The 18,798-nt window shown below is 44.0% G+C and overlaps 1 protein-coding gene and 1 pseudogene across 1 annotated transcript in view; both read right to left on the reverse strand.

Annotated features, from left to right (window-relative positions):
- LOC143266960 (schlafen family member 1-like) overlaps positions 1-18,798 on the reverse strand; it is a 113,326-nt gene that overhangs the window by 38,078 nt on the left and 56,450 nt on the right. The window lies entirely within an intron of this gene.
- Positions 596-3,953, reverse strand: LOC143266957 (E3 ubiquitin-protein ligase RBBP6-like; annotated as a pseudogene).

Below are 18,798 nucleotides of genomic sequence, written 5' to 3' on the forward strand. Positions count from 1 at the left end.
AGGGTGGTCTTGATATCTGGATCTTCCTGCTTCCTCCTCCCGAGTTCTTGGATTAGAGGTGTGTACCAACAGTCCCTGGATTCTATGCTGAACTTGTGACTGATCAGCCCTCTGATCTTCAGGCAAGCTTTTTGATTGCGGCACAAACAAGATATCACCACAGTCACCCCCAGCTACCTAGGAGTTAGAGACCAGGCTACACAAGATACTTTAAAAAAAAAAAAAGGATCTTTTGATATCTAGCTCTACTGCTAGGATTGGAAAAGGGTAGAACTAAAGGCAGATGTGACGAATTAGGCACAATACCACTGTGGCAATGCTTTGCAAAATGTTAAATGGGAGAAGCAGCCGCCTGGGATATAAAGTTGACCGCAGAATTTGCCGTATGTGTAAAGTATCAGAAAAGAGTGGAAATAAGCAAAACTGAAAACACAAACAAACAAACAAAACACTGGGGTCATGAGATGTTTAGAAACTTTTTATTTTTATTTTTCCATCCCTCAAGCTGATAGGATCATGTTCCGTTGCCCTCTTTTAACAATGTTTTTTGTTAAAATCGACAGTATCAGATGCTAGTATCAGATCCTGCCCTCAAGACACCCAGTCCAAGTTATTGGTCTACAGGACATATCCTGCCATCACTCCCAATAGAGCTACAAGATCGGAGTTTTATAGAGTCAGTCTTTGCAGCCCGCTCTTTGGCTTTTTCAAGTGGAGCGTCAGACCTAGGAGAGTTTTCACGGTCCCCGTCCACCTACACTTGGGGTCCTTTAGAAGGTTTGAAAACATTTTCCTTCTTGGCTGTAGCAGGCATATCCCTTTCCCCTTTGCTCTTGTCACTTTTTCCTTTTGGTTTATCTTTTTCTCTCTTGTCCTTCTCAGACACTGCTTTGAAAGTGATGGATTCTGCCTCCGTCAGTTCATCCCCAACAGGTGTGTAGCATCGTCTCTCCTCGGGAGGACAAACGGTGTATCTGCCTTAGTGTCATCCACACCCAGCAACTCCCTGGATTGGCTGGAAGTCTCTAACAGCTCAGAACTCAGGAAGCTCTCACTCTCCTCATGCTTTCCCCGTTTTCCGTTTTTCTCTTATGCTTGTGTCTTCATGGACTCCTGGAACGTTCCCACTCTCCTTCACTTTGGATTTTGTGTTTCTTTTCGGATTGTGACTATCTCTCCTCCGTGGAAGGCTTTCCTGGATAGTTGCTGCCTCGGTTTCTGTGTCTATGATGTTGTCCAGGAGCATAGTCTTCTCTGGGCCCTCTTGTGAAGGGTGAATTTCTGATATTAAGAGGTGAAAGTCTCTATGGAGAGAAGTCTTCTCTGGTAGCTGATGGTCTAGCCTGTGCCCCCACAGCATACCCATGGTAGTACTTGTTGTACCATTATCGGTAGGCGATTCCCCTCCCATTTCCCTGGGGCGTTGTTTCTCAAAGAGGTCTCTAAAGTGGACCCTCTGCCCTTAATAGGTTTTGATGTCATGGCAAGTGGACCTTCTCTGAGGAGATCTTGACCGTGAACGAGAACCTCTATATGGAGGGGACCTTGACCTAGATCCATGATATCCTCGAGAACTGGCCCCTGAACCGTGACGACGGCTCTCGCCTCTGCCTCTCCTGGGGTATCGAGGTGATGGCGAATAGAAGCCAGAGTGTGGGCGGCTGGAGGATCCAGAGGAAGAGCTTGACCGCGTGGAGCCAGATCTTGACTTTGAGGAAGAAGCGTATGAACTTCTTGAATCTGATGAACCAGTACAGGGAGATTTAGACCTGGAAAAGGAGTGCCCTGGCTTCCTCTGAATCTTTTCATGCCCCGTCAACGCCTTAAGAAAACCATTGGTAAACTCGTCTAGCCTGGACTTTTTCTTCTCCTCTTCCCTCAGTCGTCGTTGCTCTCTATAGAATTCTTCCCTGGACAAAAGCCGGGTTGGTGTTGCAGGCATGGTGTTTGGGTGAGCAGTCTGCACTCCTGACGACCACACCCAAGGTTTCCATACAGTGGCAGGAGCTGGTGGAAACCCTGCAGGGGGGACACTGTATCCTGAAGGCTGGGGCTGGTCAGGAGGGAAGCCAGGAGAGAAGTGTGGGGGAGGTACACCAGGAGGAACAGGCACAGAGACTGGAGTTCCTGGGAGGGATGGGCCTTGAGCCCTCTGGGATCTTTGGCTGTGCTGTGGCCCGCGCTCTGTGCTCCTGTGACAACTTCCTTCCCCTCTTCTGACTTGCTGCGGTGGAGAAACCAGGTGGCCAAGCTGGTTGAAATGTCCCCAGCCTGGTGGTGGTCCACCACCTGGAAGAGCAGCACTTTTTCTTACCGGACCAGTTGTGGGGACCCACTGTCCCTGCAATGAGGACTGTGCCAACCGAGACGCAGTTCCAAGGACAGGCACCTCGTGACCCTTTTCCTGAGTAAGAGCCCCAGTGGCAACTGAGGAGGCTCCCTTAGAATGCTCTGGTTCCAGCGCTGCGGCTGGTAATAATTTATCACCCGAATCCCGGAAAGGGCCGTCCGACTCTTCCGAATGGACTGGGAGAGACACTGTCGCAGTCAAATCCGGTACCGGTACCGGAGCTGGGGCAGAAGATGGAGTTCCAGGCACAGAGGGTGCCAAGGGAGCCGGACTTGAAGTTAACGAAGATACAGAGGGAGCTGGGAGAGCTGAGGAAGATGTCACTGGGATCCTCAGAGGATCCAGCTGTCTCCGTACCAAAGTTCGAGCCAGAGGCTGGGGGCTCCTCTGAAGGAGCGGTCTTGGTGGTGGTATTGGGGGTGGGGGTGGAGGGAACTGTTGGCGAGGTCCTTTGCTATAGCCAGTTCCATTTTCGAAGTTACTAACAGCCTGTCGTAAACACTTGTTGGCAGTTAAAGCATCCGGAGAAACATGGTTCTGATGACATGTTGGACATGTATGTTCATCTGATTCCAGGAGTGCTGTCCTAATGCATTCATCACAGTAACTGTTTCCACAGCAGGGAATGATAGCAGCATCCACCATGATGTCTTTGCAGATGAGGCACAGGAGCTCCTCCGGGATAGGTGTTTTTTCTTCTTCTTCTGAAGATGACGACGACAAGGACGGTTTCTCTGGGAAGAAGGGTGGCTTCTCTTTCTTCCCGATCGCATAGGCCTCTGCATCTAGGGTCGGTATTGCGTATTTTCCAGAGGTGGTGAGCATCGCTCCTTTCGTGTTAGGATCTTTCACCTCAGTCAGAAAACTGGTGGGAATTCCAGTGCTCCTTCTGATTCTCCGGCCGGATTCAAGGTTCTTATCCCCGTTTGTTGGGCAACTCTTAATATGATGACCAGGGACACCACAACGAAAACAGGTATAAGATGGAGGTGGTGGACCCAGAGGTTTCTTCACGGAACTGCCTGGGTCGTATTCTCGGCCACATTGCCACATCATCGCTTTGATTTTATCTTCCTCCGAAGCATTGGCTTCAGCCAGATTGGCAGTCTCTGTAAGCTGGGCCAGAGAAATGGATGCAGAAGAGTCATCGGTTGCCTGTGTGGTTCCCATCACCGGTCCAGGTCCACTTAGAGCGTGTGTCTTCCTTGCCGACTTAACGCCTCCACTAGGAATTCTTCTGACAATCACAGATGAGTTCTTAGGAATTGGCGCATTGTCATCTGTATATTCTTCTTGCGTCTCTGCGTTGAAGATGCGCAGGTCGCTATTGGCAGCTTTCAGCTTTTCTCTGCCCATAATCTGCTTCTTTAAGTCGCAGAGGGAGATTTGGAGCCCATCAAAGATGATCATGTCGTAGTTGAGTTTAGAGGAAAATTTATAGTGCACACAGGGCATGGTGGCAGAGGATTCTGTGGGCTAGGCCCCGCTCAGAGCCCTGATGTTTGCAGCTGGGTCTCAAGTAGACCCCGGGACCTTGATTGATCTCCTGTCTTCAAAGATGCTGCCTCAGAATAGAGCCAGCTCTTGGGGTACAGAGTGAGACTCTTATGTCCGGGTCCTGGGTTCTTGCCCCACACTGGGAACCAGCTGTAGCACCAGTTCTAAATGGTTTGAACAGTAAAAAACCCCAGCCAGATACCACAGACGCCAAATGCCAAAAGTTCAGAGAGTCCAAGGGGCAACCCACAGCCAGCTCTCACCTATCTTTTCCAGTCCTCAGCTGAAAGGATGAGATCCGGTCTCTAGGAAACCTCACACTGAAAGAGCTGAGATCCGGTCTCCATCTGCCTTATATACCTGTCTCCACCTCCCTGGTGCTGGGATTAAGGGTGTGGTCCAACCCCACCCTGATCTTTTAGAGTCTTGGATTAGAGTTATGTGCCAAAAGTCCTTGGCCTCAATGCTGAACTTGTGACTGGATCAGCCCTCTTAATTTCAGTCATTGTTTTTTGATTGAGTCACAAACAAAATATCACCACAGTCGATTTCAGCTACATTGGAGTTAGAGACCAGGCAACATGAGACTCTATGAAAAAAAAAAACAAATTAAAAAAGAAGCATCAATATTTGAGGTTATAGGAAATCATCTGGGTTTAAACATTTGTCCTACTCTTTTTTCATAGCTAAATTTTTAATACACTTAATGCTTAGCCTCAAATTTTCTATCAATCTAATCATATTTCCTGGGAAATCTTTCAGGTCTCCCAAATTTTAAAATTTATTTTTGTTTTTGTTTCAAGTTCTTTTTACGTAGTCGTTTTTGCCCAGGTGTTCCTGGACTCTGATAGATCCATTTGCCTCCGTCTCTAAACTTCTGAGATGTAAGTTGTGTGCTTTAATTCTGTTTATTCATAATTTTTTTTAGTTCTTCGAGGCAGAGTCTCCCTATGTAGTCCTGACTGTTTTGGATCTCTCAATGTGGATCAAGCTGGCCTGAACTCAGAGTTCTGTCTTGCTCTGCCTCTCTGCTTGGATTCAGGGCCACAGCTCCCTGCGTGCTTTTATGGTTAACTGACATTAAGACTCAATTCTCTTCCCCACTTCTATGAGGTACGTTTTCTGCCTCCACTCATCACTGGAAGGATATCCAAGATTTCTGCTTTAATGTATGACTATAGGAGGATTTACAGCAATTAGATAAAAGCCAGCATTCCTGGGGAATTTGTGAAGCCAGTTTCTGTGAACCAAAGGATTCATTTCCTTACTTCTGGCAAAATCATATGGCTCTCCAATTAACACGTATGAATGGCACCTTTCAGCATCAAGGCCCATGCCAGTCTCCAGGCTCCCTCAGTCCCTACCCACAAGTACTCATTAAACATTTCAAAGACTCCACACCAGTTTCCTGGCCCTTCCCTCTCCCCAGCTACTCACTCTTCTTGTAATCTAGATATTCTCACTGTTCTAGGTTGGCTCTTGCTCTTCTAAGTTCTCACTGTGTTCTATCCCCTGCTATTTTCCCAATGCTCTCACTGTGATCTATTCCCTACTATTTTTCTAATGCTCTCTCAGTGGTCTATCCGCTGCTATTTCCCCAATGCTCTCACTGTGGTCTATCCCCTGCTATTTCCCCAATGCTCTCACTGTGATCTATTCCCTGCTATTTTTCCAATGCTCTCACAGTGGTCTATCCACTGCTATTTCCCCAATGCTCTCACAGTGTTCTGTCCCCTGCTATTTCCCCAATGCTCTCACTGTGGTCTATCCCCTGCTATTTTTCCAATGTTCTCACTGTGGTCTCTCCCCTGCTATTTTCACTGTGGTCTATACCTTGCTATTTTCTCCTCTCTTGCAGAAAGTCTTGGGCATGACCAGACTGGTGGCCATATTCAGTTGACTTCTTTTTCTCTTTTCTCTGGACTCCCCCAGAAGCCTCTGGCTGTTTTCTCTCTCTCAATAAAACGATAACCATACTATAGGGAGGTCATTTAGGAAATGTCTTTATTGTGTCCCCTCAAATCATCCGGTGCCAAACTCCTTTGATACACATAGAACTATAGCTTCTCCCTTCTGTTGTCTTTCTGAGCCTGGGTTACCGAACATAGTATTTTCTATGTCTCACCAATTTCCTGAAGTTTTTATAATTTCCTTTTTCGTGTGGCTGAAAAAATTCCATTATTTATATGGACCAAATTTCATTATTCATTTGTCCTGTCAGAGTTCAGTTTAAACATTAAACATGAAGAAGTTAATTCTCTGTGTGTGTTTATTTTGTTTTACAGAGAAAGAGAGAAAAAACAAAGTTGGGTGCATAGGGAGATTGAAAGGATCTTGCCTGAAATGGGGGAGGGGGAAACATCCAAATATATTGTGTGAAAAAAAAATTTTGTCAATAAGGTAATTAAAAAAAAAAAAGCAGATTGCTGTCTCCAAGGCAAAAGCACAGACGTGGATAATATAGAGGCTGCTTTGTGACAAGGAATCTGTGCACAGAAGAAACCCCCTCCCTTCCTCTTCTCTCCTCCCATTCTCTCTTGTCCTCCCTCCCACTCCCTCCCTGCACCTGGGGACCTTGAACCAGTGTCTAAGAGGTGAGGGGGCAGGGCGGAGCAGAGCCCAGACTGAAGCTACAGTAGAGGTCCAGGAGAGTGCTGAGAAGAGCCTGAAAGAGCAATTGGAGAGCAGAGGCTGGAAAGGGAGGGACCCGGATGTAGATGTCTGTCCACCATCAACTTCAGACAAATAGTCATTTTATATCACAGACCTTTGGGGTTCTGACTTATTTTCCACACTCCTTGACTCACTGAAGGAATGGCACTTGCATCATGTTGTCTTCTAGTATTTTCCATCAATGTTATGTTCCTGAGTTGCTCAGTCCTCAGTAGGAAAGGGTACCTTACTTGATCTAACAAACCCAAACTGGTGACCGGTCCACAGGTCCACAAGTGCACCTGCTGGTTTGACTTTCCAACACTACACAGTTTCAGCGTTTTAAGTTTTTAAGGACATTTAAGGTTTAGTTTACTTCTCCTGGGTAGCCAATTATTTATTGGTGTTTATCTAATTTTGTTGCAAACTTAGGTAGATTTACCAAAGTAAACTGATATCTTTATGAGTTCCTCTAGTGAACATTAACATTTTCTACTGTCTTACAAGAAAGTTCCATATAGAAATACTGTCAGATTTTGTAAATGTTTTTGCTAGGTGTATTTCTTTATTCTTATGTTATTTATTTAATGGTATATAAATGCAGATTTGACAGATTCCTGAAATCCTTCAAAGGGCTATGAATTGTCTTTTAGATTTCAGTGGTTTTAGTTTTTCACCTTACTTTTTATTTTTTATTATTTAATGTTCTATTTACTTTTTTTTTATTATTATTGTATGGGGGCATGCATGTGACAAGCACACATGTAGATGTCAGAAGACAACTTTCAAGAGTTTTATTCGCCATCCACCTTATTTTGGGCAGGTTCTTTCTTGATTTTTATTTGCTTGTTTTGAGACAAGATCTCTCTGTGTTGAGCCCTGCTGGCCTGGAACTCATGTAGATCAGGCTGGCCTCAAACTCTCTGTGATTTGCCTGCCTCTGCCTCCACAGTGATGGGACAGCATTAAAGCAGTTCCACCTCCCCATGGTCTTTTGGGTTTGGTTTGGTTTGGCTTGTTTCTAGCTGTGTAAATTACTCAGGGCCAGCTGACTCCTGAACTTCCAGGCAGGGCTCCTGTTTCTCCCTCTCTCTGGCACCTCACAGGAGGAGGCTTTGACTGCAGATGTAAAGCACTACAGCCAGGTTTTTGTAGGTTTGGGGACCCAGCTCAGGTCATCAGGTTTGTGTGACAAGTGCTGAGCCATTGTACCTCTTGTCAAATGCAATGTCTTGTTAGCATGCAGAACAGTGGTTTTCCTCATGGGTCTTCATGTACATGTCAGTGTGTCCTCATGTGTTCCCTTCCCCCATTGTTCCCATGGGTGCCACCCACACCACCACAGCTCCTTCTCTTTTGTCACCCTCTGCTTTCTTATTCCAGGCACAACACTGCAGCTCCATTTCCTCCCTCCTCTAGGCTCTCTTCCTCTCCTCTCACAGTCTTTTATTCAGTTCTATGTCCTACTCAGATAGACAGAGAGAGAGAAAGAGAGAGACAAACATATATACATACACACATACAAATATATGGTTTTTTAAGTCTAATTTCTACATATAATAGGAAACTTGTATTTCTGTGAGTTTGGCTTGTTTTCCCTGACATAGTAAATTACAATTCTATCCGTTTCCTATGAATATCATTATTTCATTCTTCTTTACAATGGCATAAAATTATACTTGTTATGTGTACATTTTTGTTATCTGCTTATTTATGACCGACTTTAGGCTGGTTTCATTTCCTAGCTCTTGTGAATACTGTGGCTATTGTGAATAGAGCTTGTTGGAACAAGCTCAAATCCCTGGACAGAAACCATTTGGTCGTGGCGTATGATCTTAGTGTGTTACTGAATTTTATTTCTAAGAATTTTACTAGACTACCCACCTGTCTTCAATGGAGAACCTGGTCTTTAGTTACCCTTCTTCAATGTGTCCTTATCCTGTTTCCATATCAGGATAATGCTGACTTCATAGAGTAAATTTCTAATTTCCTTCTATTTCATGATGCCATTTGATGAGCATCAGTGTTATGTGGTGGTATTGTGTTACCCAAAATATTGTGTACCCTAATAAACTTATCTGGGGTCAGAGAACAGAAAAGCCACTAGATACTTAGGATAGGCAGTGGTAGCACAAGCCTTTAATTCTAGCATTCCAGAGGCATAAATCCATCTGTTCGAGGACACAGACAAGCTTGGTGACTCTCACCTTTAATCCCAGAAAGCAAGCCTTTAATCCCAGGGAGTGATGGTAGAAAGCAGAAAGGTATATAAGGCGTGAGAACCAGAAACTAGAAGGACTTGGCTGGTTAAGATTTTAGGTTTTGAGCAGCACAGTTCAGCTGAGAGCTATTCTGATATGAGGACACAGAGGCTTCCAGTCTGCAGAAACAAGATCAGCTGAGAAGTTGGCCAGGTGAGGTTAGCTGTGGCTTGTTCTGTCTCTCTGATCTTCCAGTGTTCACTCCAATAACTGGCCTCAGGTTTGATTTTATTAATAAGAACTATTAAGATTCATGCTACAGTTTTGGCTCTTTTTAAATGTTTGGTAGAATTTGAAAATGACTCTATCTAGTCCTGGGCTTTTCTCTGTTGGGTTATTTTTCAACTTTTATACTCTTATTTATTACTTGAAACTTATTGCTTGTGGTGGGTCTATTTAAGATGTTTGCATCCTCTTGGTTTAATTTTGGCAGGTCTCATGTGTCGAGGAATTTACCTGCTTCTAGATTTCCCAGTTTACAAAATAGAAGTTTTCAGTGACTCTGCATTACTGGACCTTTCACTGGACTCTGTGGTCACCGTTTTTCTTTGTTTTTTTGTTTGTTTCTTTGTTTTGTTTTTGTTTTTGTTGTTGTTGTTGTTCTTTAGTCAGGGTCTCACTATGTAGCTCTGGTTGTCCTGGAACTCACTATATAGAGCAGGCATGCCTTGACTCACTGAGATCCACCTGTTTTTGCCTCCTGAGTGCTGGCCTCCATCACTATGCCTGACTTTTACCTCCCTTTTAACCTCTTATTTTTTAAATTTTTGTTTCTTCTCTGAGTGTTTCAGTTAGGTTGGATAGTTATTGATCAATTCTGTTTTTTAATTTTATTATACATTTTAGATTATACTTACATCATTTTTCCCTTCCCTTTCCTCCCTCCAAACCCTCCCACATACTCCTCCTCACTCTCTTTCAAATTCATGGCCTCTTTCTTCATTAATTGTTGTTACATGCATATGTGTACATACATACATATTCCTAAATATTTCTGTTCAATCTGTATAATGTTACTTGTATGTGTGTTTTCAGGGCTGACCATTTTGTATTAGGTAACTAATGGATGTGTTTGTCCCTGGAAAACACTCTTTCTCCTACTCCAAATTCAATAGTTGCCTATAGTCCTTTATGTAGGGTTGAGGTCTTTAGGTTTTCTGTTTATTTCTTTCAAAGAACCTATTCATTGCTTGGTCGATTCTTTGTAATGTTCTTTTGGTATCCATTCATAAAAGTCCACCCTGTTCTTCCTTATTTCTCACTACCTACTGCTTCTCATTTTGAATATTCTAGTTTTTCTTGAGGTACACCTTAAGGTTTTTTGGGGTTTTTTTTGAGGTTTTAGATTTTTGACATGAGCATTCACAGCTATAAACTTTCCCCTTAAATGTGCCTTGGTCAGACCCAGAGGTTCTGACAAATCATATTTTTATTTTCATTTGATCCTAGGGACTTTTTTAAGTTTTCTCTCTGATTTCTGTAATAACCCACAAGTCATGTAAGCATGTATTGTTCAGTCATTGTACATATTTTTAGTTCCTGGGTTTTATTTTATTGTTGGGACAGGGTCTCACTATGTATTTCTGGCTAACCTGGAACTTGCTATGTATACCAGACTGGCCTCCAACTCTAGATGTGTAATTTTTAAAAAGGGAATCACAGGGGCAATGGGTGTTGGGGCAGCTTCTTTCTAGGTCCTTAAATGAATAAAAATATTTTTTAATAAAAAAGAAGAAGAAATAATACTAAACACCTCCTCCTAACCCGGGGTTCCCCCCTTCACCTTTATAAACCATTAGCCTATATGCCATGTGTGTCTGCCCTCTATCCAGAGGATGTCCCTTGTTCCTCCTGGACAAATACTCCTGTCCCCTTTTCCTTTTCTCCTTCCTTTATTCTCCATTGTCCCCTATCTCCTTCACCAGTGCATCCTAGCCCATTCAAATACAGATCTAAATCTAAATCTCCCTTTTCCTCCTCCAAAAAGTTTCCCATGAATGCTGGGTGGTGGTGACTCACGCCTTTAATCCCAGCACTCGAGAGGCAGAGCTAGGCAGATCTCTGTGAGTTCAAGGCCAGCCTGGTCTACAGAGGGAGATCCAGGACAGGCACTGAAACTGCAAGGAGAAACTCTGTCTCAAAACAAAAAATGACTCCTGCAAGGTGACTTGCTGCACTTTTCTGCCTAAGTCAGAAAACAGCCACTGTAACCTAATTTTTCCACCCCCACTTAAAAAAGGATCTTTGAGTGAAAACAGGTGTGTTTGGCTGTGATTTATGCCTAATCTGGAGTCCCACTTTCTGAGTGAAGATTCAGTCTACTTCAAAAAGTGTTACAGTAGAGGATTTTAGTATAGTTCACCTTACTTCAGAAAGTGTTACAGTAGAGGTTTTTAATATAGTTCACTTTACTTCAGGAAGCGTTACAGTAGTGCTGTTTTGGATACTTCACCTTACTTCTGAAAGTGTTACAGTAGAGGTGTTTCCTACACTTCACCTTACTTCAGAAAGTGTTACAGTAGAGGTTTTTGGCCCACTTCATCTTACTTCAGAAAGTGTAACAGTACAGGTTTTTAGTATAGTACATCTTTCAAGCATTCACACTGGCTATATATTGATTCCTCAAAACCAATTCCTCTCCAAAGCTTGCCTGGACAGGTGTGTGCCCAGCCCAGATCACACTTCCTGACTCTCTGGACAAGGGAAACAACAGGAATCCTGCCAGTGCCCTGAGTTTCAAAGAACTCAGCTTCCAGGACACAGAGTAAGTGAACCAGGTCCACTGCAGCATCCTCGACCCCATTGTCTGTCTCTTTCTGTCCCCACCTAATGCCAGGGCCTGTCTACTTCCTGATACTGAGGGGATATGTGATGGAGGAGTTGCCAGCACAAACCATCCCTCTCAAGTAAAGACAATCTTGGCTCCTTGGCATCTTCAGAGCTTCTTCTATCAAAGCACAGGCTGCTGAGGACTTGGGGCTCACTGGATCTGTGGTCAGAGCAAATGCCTTCCTCTCTGAGATGGAGGGAGGGCTTAAAGTTGCTGTGAGAGAGCCCATTATGCTTGCTCTGTGACTGGCTAGTGAGGCAGCAAGAGGGAGGTCATGGAGGGCTATGTGTGGCAGGCTTGTGGGAATCTGCAGAGTCCCTTGAGGGTTCCCTATTCTCTTGGAGACCTGACCATGTTGCCTGGTAAGAAAACATGGCTCCTGGAATGGGAGGAACTGCACTCTAGAGCCAGAAGGAATTCAGCCTCTAGGGAAGCTTGTAATTTAGAAGATGAGAACTTTGCTTTCCCATGAGAGATGCCAATTTCCAACCCAGGAGAGAAGCAGTGGTCTAGGCTTGGGTTGTTTTGCTTTTGTTCCACAGAAAGCAGGTCCTTCCTCTCCTGTCCCCTCCTTCTGTGCTTCCTCACCAACCTGCAATTGTGACAAACTAAGGGCATTTGAATGTCATATTCTCTCCCACCAAAAATAGCTGACTAGACACCCTGATGCCCCAGTTCCTTTGTTACAGAATTTCCCCCAAGTCAGTGAAACCATTTGAGAAGCAGGAACTAGCTGGTAAATTGGAAGTAAGGCTCCAAGACTTTAGTGAGCTTTCTTCAGTCTTGGAATTTGGTGAGCTCTGGTGTCTGCCTGATTTTTTAAGGACTGTGTCAGGGCTGTGTGCCTGAAGGTAGTGGGTATGAACCATAGACAGTTTTCATAGCTGTGATCTTGAACTGAATGATCCATGTCTCAGGCTAGTCCTTAGCCTATCTAAATGTTTGTGCAGGTTTTTTGTTTTGGACTACCCACCAGCTCCTAAATCAAGACAGAGACTTACTTGTTATGAATGCTTGGCCTTAGCTTATGTGTGTCCCACTCGCTCTTATACCTAAACCAGTTTCTCTTCATCTACATTTGCCTCAGGGCTTTACCTTTCTTTCCCTCTGTGTACACCTTACTTTCAATGCTTCTCCTGTGTGGCTGACTGGCGGCTGCCTGGCTTCTGGACCCAGGTGTGGCCCTTTGTCTCCCTCATTCTCTCCTTTTTCTTCTTCCCTCTCATGCCTAGATTCCTCCTCCTACTTATTCTCTCTGCCTGCCCACCCTGCCTGTCACTCTCCTGCCTAGCTATTGGCCATTCAGCTTTTTATTAGACCAATCATGTGCCTCAGGCAGGCAAGGTGTACAGCAACACATCTTTACATAATTAAACAAATGCAGCATAAACAAATGTAACACATCTTTACATCATTAACTAAGGCAGCAGAAATAAATGTAATACACCTTACACAGCTTCTAACTGGGCAGAAAGGAAACTGCTCCCTTCTGGCTGCTTTAGCTCCAGATTTCTTTGGTTGTGGTTTTGCTTTTGTATTTTAGAGTCAGGGTGAGGCAGACAGGGTCTTGATGTGTACCCCAGGCTGGCCTGCAGGTCACTGAGTGTGTTCTGCATGCCTCAAGCTCACAATGCCCACACCACATCAGGCTCCAAAGGCCAACACCATAATTGGCTCCTTGCAGCCTTTTGGGTGGAGATGAAGATCTCTGGCAGGGCTTTAGGGAAAGTGGGCTCATACCTGGAGCAGCCCTCCTGTGTAGAAATTGGCAGTAACTCAACACTAATTCCCCTCCCATGAAGCAGAATGCTCATCAAGGTGGGAACACACACCTTCCTGGATGTTTTCTGCAGAGTTACATCACATTAACACCATGATTAAGCTTTCAGTTTAAACTTGAGTGATCACACCCGTCTGGCTTCCTTGCTGTTCATCTCCTGGGAGACCAGACTTCTTCCTTTACCTGACTTTCATCAGCGTGTTCAAATGCTTTCCTTTCACTGGGCCCTATTTGAATGCATGGCCAGTCTGAATTGATCTTGGGACAGTGCTTTTCTGCTTGCCCCGCTCTGGGTGCTTGGGGAACCTAGAGGAAAAGTGTTGGTTTACAAGAGATATGGAACCTTGAGCATTTTGGGTTATACTTGGCAGTATTCCCTTGGGCATTTTGCCGCTAAGTTACAGGGCACATTTGAAAATGTCTGTCCCAGTCTATCTGCCTTTTCTCCAGGCCTCCTTGACTATGCTGCCTCACTTTAAGCACTACATTTCCCAAGCTGCCTTTCTCTATATTGTCATGCTGTTACAAAGGTCCTCCATGGTTTCTATTTACATGGTTTGTGTTCATACTGAAAATCAAGATCAAGTGAGCTTTATTGTCCCGGGAGGTGTCTGTTCTCCTTAAGCTGCAGCTGACAAGTGTATTTCCTTATCTGACATTTTCCCCAGAGTGGGCCGCACCTGCCGGTGTGCACTTGTCTCCCACCTTACCAGGTCAGTGAGAGAAAATGAAAGTACTTGAAATGGAAGCTTTTTCAGTAAGGTTTTTCCCCAGATAGATCCTCTGCTTGCTCCCATTTGTCTCCTACCTAAAGATGCAGAGTCCCTGATGCCTGAGGCAAGGCTCAGTTTCTCTGCTCACGACTTTCTGTTCTGGGGGTAGGGGCTTGAGTCTCCAGTTCTGTATGGCCACATTTTGCCTCAGCTTTTTTCCCATGTTGCAGCTACTGATAGGAACTGAGACCCTGCTTTTTTCATTGCTGGAAGGATCTCAGAGCCTTCACTGCTTACTCCACACCAGCAGCCACTCCCCAGGGCCTGTACCTCCTCTGCAGCAGCTCTACCCTGGGGGGAAGCTGTCCCTGCTCAGCTTTCCACCTGCACTTTCTCAGACATAGGCTTTGCCCCCGGGAAATATTGCCTTGAAGGGGAGATAGGACAAGCAGAGAGGATGCCCTTACAGAAAAAGAAAAAAAATCTGAGAAGGAAAGATCTGAAAAGCTTTCAATTTTTGAGAGAGAGAGATTGCTAAGTTTTTTCCCAAAACTTCTGTTCCCTAAAGTCTGGCTTCATGATGAAGAGGAAACTAATTCTGATGGTACAATGTTTTCACACAGTAGCAATGTCCGTGGAGTGAAGAGTTTTATTTCACTTGGGTTTTATTTCACCTCAGGGAAAATTTTTTCCCTGCAGCTCAAAACTTAAAGCTAAACTATCCACAGGCCAAAAGCTTTCATAGCAATTTTTTTCTGCTCATTTTCTTTCATAATATTTTTTCATGGTACTGATTCTTCTCAGTTTGAGCTCATAGTCCCATAGTTGGAAAATGAAGGATATAGCTCCTCTGTGTTGTTGCTCATCTTATTCTTCCTTACCCTAAGTTTCTATTTACCCAATACTCCTAATTCTACTCTTACTCTAAATTTCTTCTTACACTATATTCCTGTATTCTACCTCACATTTCCCCCTTTAACTTTAATAGAAAGAAATTAAGAGAGAGAAAAAGAAATAAACCTAGATAGATAGCGAGAGCTTTGATACACTCCACTTTTAACTTTGGCAAGGTAAAGTGTAGCTCAAATTCTAATTGATTTTAATAAGAGAAACCCAGAGCTAGATATCATGATAAATGCTGAAAGGTCAGAGACACAAAGGAGCAAGCCACAGCCACCTCTCACTTAGCCAACTCCTCAGCTTAATGGGGTAGATCTTGTCTCTATGAATCCTCTCAAGGTATGTCTGGGATACTGTCTCCACTCTCCTGATCTTCTTGCTTCCTCCTCCAAGGTGCTGGGATTAAATGTGTGAGTCACCACTGCCAGGCCTCTATAGTTAACAAGTAGCTGGCTCTGCCTTCCAATCTTCAGGCAAACTTTATTTGTTAGAGCACAAACAAATTATCACCACAGTCATCCTCAGCTACATAGGTATTAGAGGCCAGTAAGGGTGACATATAGCTCTTTAAAATAATATTTTTTAATAACTAAACTGTCAGGATTTGAGGTTCTAGGAGTCTCATCTGGCTCTAAGCATTTGTCTTCATTCTGTTTTTCATGGCTGAATTTTATTTTATTTTCATTTTTCTTTATTAAGAACATTTCTACTTACTCTACATACCACCCACAGATCCTACCTCCTCCCTCCTTCCACCCCCAGCCCTCCCTCCCAAACCACACGACATCCCCACATTCCCCAAATCAAGATCTCCCTTGGGGAGTCAACAGAGCCAGACACACTGAGCCTAGGGAGGTCCATACCCCTCCCTCATTGCACCAAGGCTGCACAAAGCATCACACCACAAGCACCGGGCTCCCAGAAGCCTGCCCATGCACCAGAGACGGATCCAGATCCCCCTGTCTGGGTGCCCCCCAAACAGTTTGAGCCAAACAAGCATCTTCTATATCCAGATGGCCTAGTCCAGTCCCATGGGGCTCCACGGCCACTAGTCCACAGTTCGTGGGCTTCCACTAGTGTGGCCAGTCATCTCTGCATGTCCTCCCATCATGATCTCCATATTCCCCACCTGCAGAATCCCTCCTCTCTCTCATTAATTGGATTCCTGGAGCTCAGCCTAGCGCCTGGCCATGGATCTCTGCATCTACCTCCATCAGTCACTGGACAAAGGTATTCACTAGACTGGTCACCAGAGCAGACCAGTCCAGGCACCGTCTAGACCACTGCCTGCAATCAAAGGTGGAGTTGTCCTTTGGATTCCTGAGAGCCTCCCTAGCACCCTACCTCTTTCTATTCCCATGATGTCCTCATCTATCATGGTATCTCCCTCCCTGCCTTCCCACTCTGTCCCTGTTCCAGCTCAACCCTCCCATTTCCCTATGTTCTCATCCCTCACTCCTCCTCTCTGCCACACCCCCACTCCTAGTCCGCTCATGTAAATCTCATCCACTTCTCCTTCACTGGGCCATCCATTTGTCCCTTCTAGAGTCTTTCCCTGTTAGCTACCCTCTCTGGAGCTGTGGGTTTCAGTATTGCCATCCCTTCCCTCACATCTAGTATCCACTTATGAGTGAGTACATACTATGTTTGTCTTTCTGAGTCTGGGTTACATCACTCAGGATGATATTTTCTAGTTCCAATCATTTGCCTGCAAATTTCATATCATTTTTTCTTTACTGCTGAGTAGTACTCCACTGTGTATATGTGCCACATTTTCTTTATCCATTCTTGTGTTGAGGGGCATCTAGGTTGTTTCCCGGTTTTTGCTATTACAAATAATGCTGATATGAACATAGTTGAGCATGTGTACTTGTGGTAAGACTGAGCATTGCTTGGGTATATGTCTTGAAGAAGACTTCTGCTGTGGGATGTCCTGTATGCTGTAAATATATGTTTCTATGATTCATTGATAAATAAAATACTGATTGGCCAGTAGCCAGGCAGGAAGCATAGGGTAGGCGGGAAAGGGAGGAGAAGAATTGTGGGAGGTGGAAGGCTGAGGCAGAGAGGCGCTGCCAGCCGCCACCATGGAAAGAGAGATGTAAGGTACCAGTAGGCCACGAGCCACATGGCAACTTATAGAATAATAGATATGGGTTAATTTGAGATATAGGAACTAGATAACAAGAAGCCTGAGCCATTAGGCCAAACAGTTTAAATAAAATAAGTGTCTGTGTGTTTATTTTATAAGTGGACTGCAAGACTGCCCGGGCCTTGACGGGTGCTGGAGAGAAACTCTCCAGAAACTCTCTAGCTACAGACTTTTCTCAATTTTCTGAAAATCCTCCATCCTGATTTCCAGAGTGGCTGTACCAGTTTGCATTCCCACCAGCAGTGCAGAAGTGTTCCCCTTGCTCCACAACCTCTCCAACATAAGCTGTCTTCAGTGTTTTTATAACAGCCATTCTGACAAGTGTAAGATGGTATCTCAGAGTTGTTTTGATTTGCATTTTCCTGATGAGTAAGGATGTTGAGTAATTCCTTAAATGTCTTTCAGCCATTTGAGATTCTTCTGTTGAGAATCTCTGTTAAGCTTTATAGCCCTTTTTTTAAAAAATTAGATTGTTCAGTATTTTGAAGTCTAGCTTTTTGAGTTCTTTATATATTTTGGAGATCAGCACTCTGTCAGATGTGGGCTTGGTGAATTTCTTTCCCCATTCTGTTTGGTCTTATTGACTGTGTCCTTTGCTCTACACAAGCTTCTAAGTTTCAGGAGGTCCCATTTATCAATTGTTGCTCTCAGTGTCTGTGCTACTGGTTTTTATTTAGGAAGTGGTCTCCTATGCCAATGTGTTCAAGACTACTTCCTACTTTCTCTTCTATCAAATTCAGTTTAACTGGATTCATGTTGAGGTTTTGATGCACTTGGACTTGAGTTTTGTGCATGGCGACAGATAAGAATCTCTTTGCAATCTTCTGCATGTTGACATCCAGTTATGCCAGCACTATTTGTTGAAGATGCTTTCTTTTTTACCATGGTACAGTTTTGGCTTCTTTGTTGAAAATCATATGTTCATAGGTGTGTGGATTAATGGCAGGGTCTTCAATTCTATTCCATTGTTCCACGTGTCGGTTTTTATGCCAGTACCAAACTGTTTTTGTTACCATAGCTCTATAGTAGAGCTTGAGGTCAGGGATGGTGATGCCTCCAGAGGTTGCTTTGTTATACAGGATTCTTTTAGCTATCCTAGCATTTTTGTTTTTCCATATGAAGTTGAGTATTGTTCTTTCCAGTTCTGTGAAGAATTGTATTGGGATTTTGATGGGGATTGCATTGAATCTGTAGATTGCTTTTGGTAAGGTTGCCATTTTACTATGTTAATTCTACCTATGCACCAGCATGGGAGATCTTTCCATTTTTCTGACATCTTCTTCAAATTCTTTCTTCAAAGACTTAAAATTCTTATCATACAGGTCTTTCACTTGCTTAGTTAGAGTTGCCCCAAGGTATTTTATATTATTTGTGACTATTATAAAGGGCGATGTTTCTCTGATTTCTTTCTCAGCCCATTAATTATTTTATATAGGAGGGCTACTGATTTTTTTTTGAGTTAATCTTGTATCCTGATACCTTACTGAAGGGCTTTGTCAGCTGTAGGAGTTCCCTGGTAGAATTTTGGGCGTCTCTTATGTCTACCATCATATCATCTACAAATGGTGACAGTTTGACTTCTTCCTTTCCAGTTTGTATCCCCTTGATCTCCTTATGTTGTCTTATTGCTCTAGATAGAACTTCAAGTACTATGTTGAATAAG

This window comes from Peromyscus maniculatus, chromosome 8, assembly GCF_049852395.1.
Source record: "Peromyscus maniculatus bairdii isolate BWxNUB_F1_BW_parent chromosome 8, HU_Pman_BW_mat_3.1, whole genome shotgun sequence".
NCBI classification, from domain to species: Eukaryota; Metazoa; Chordata; class Mammalia; order Rodentia; family Cricetidae; genus Peromyscus; species Peromyscus maniculatus.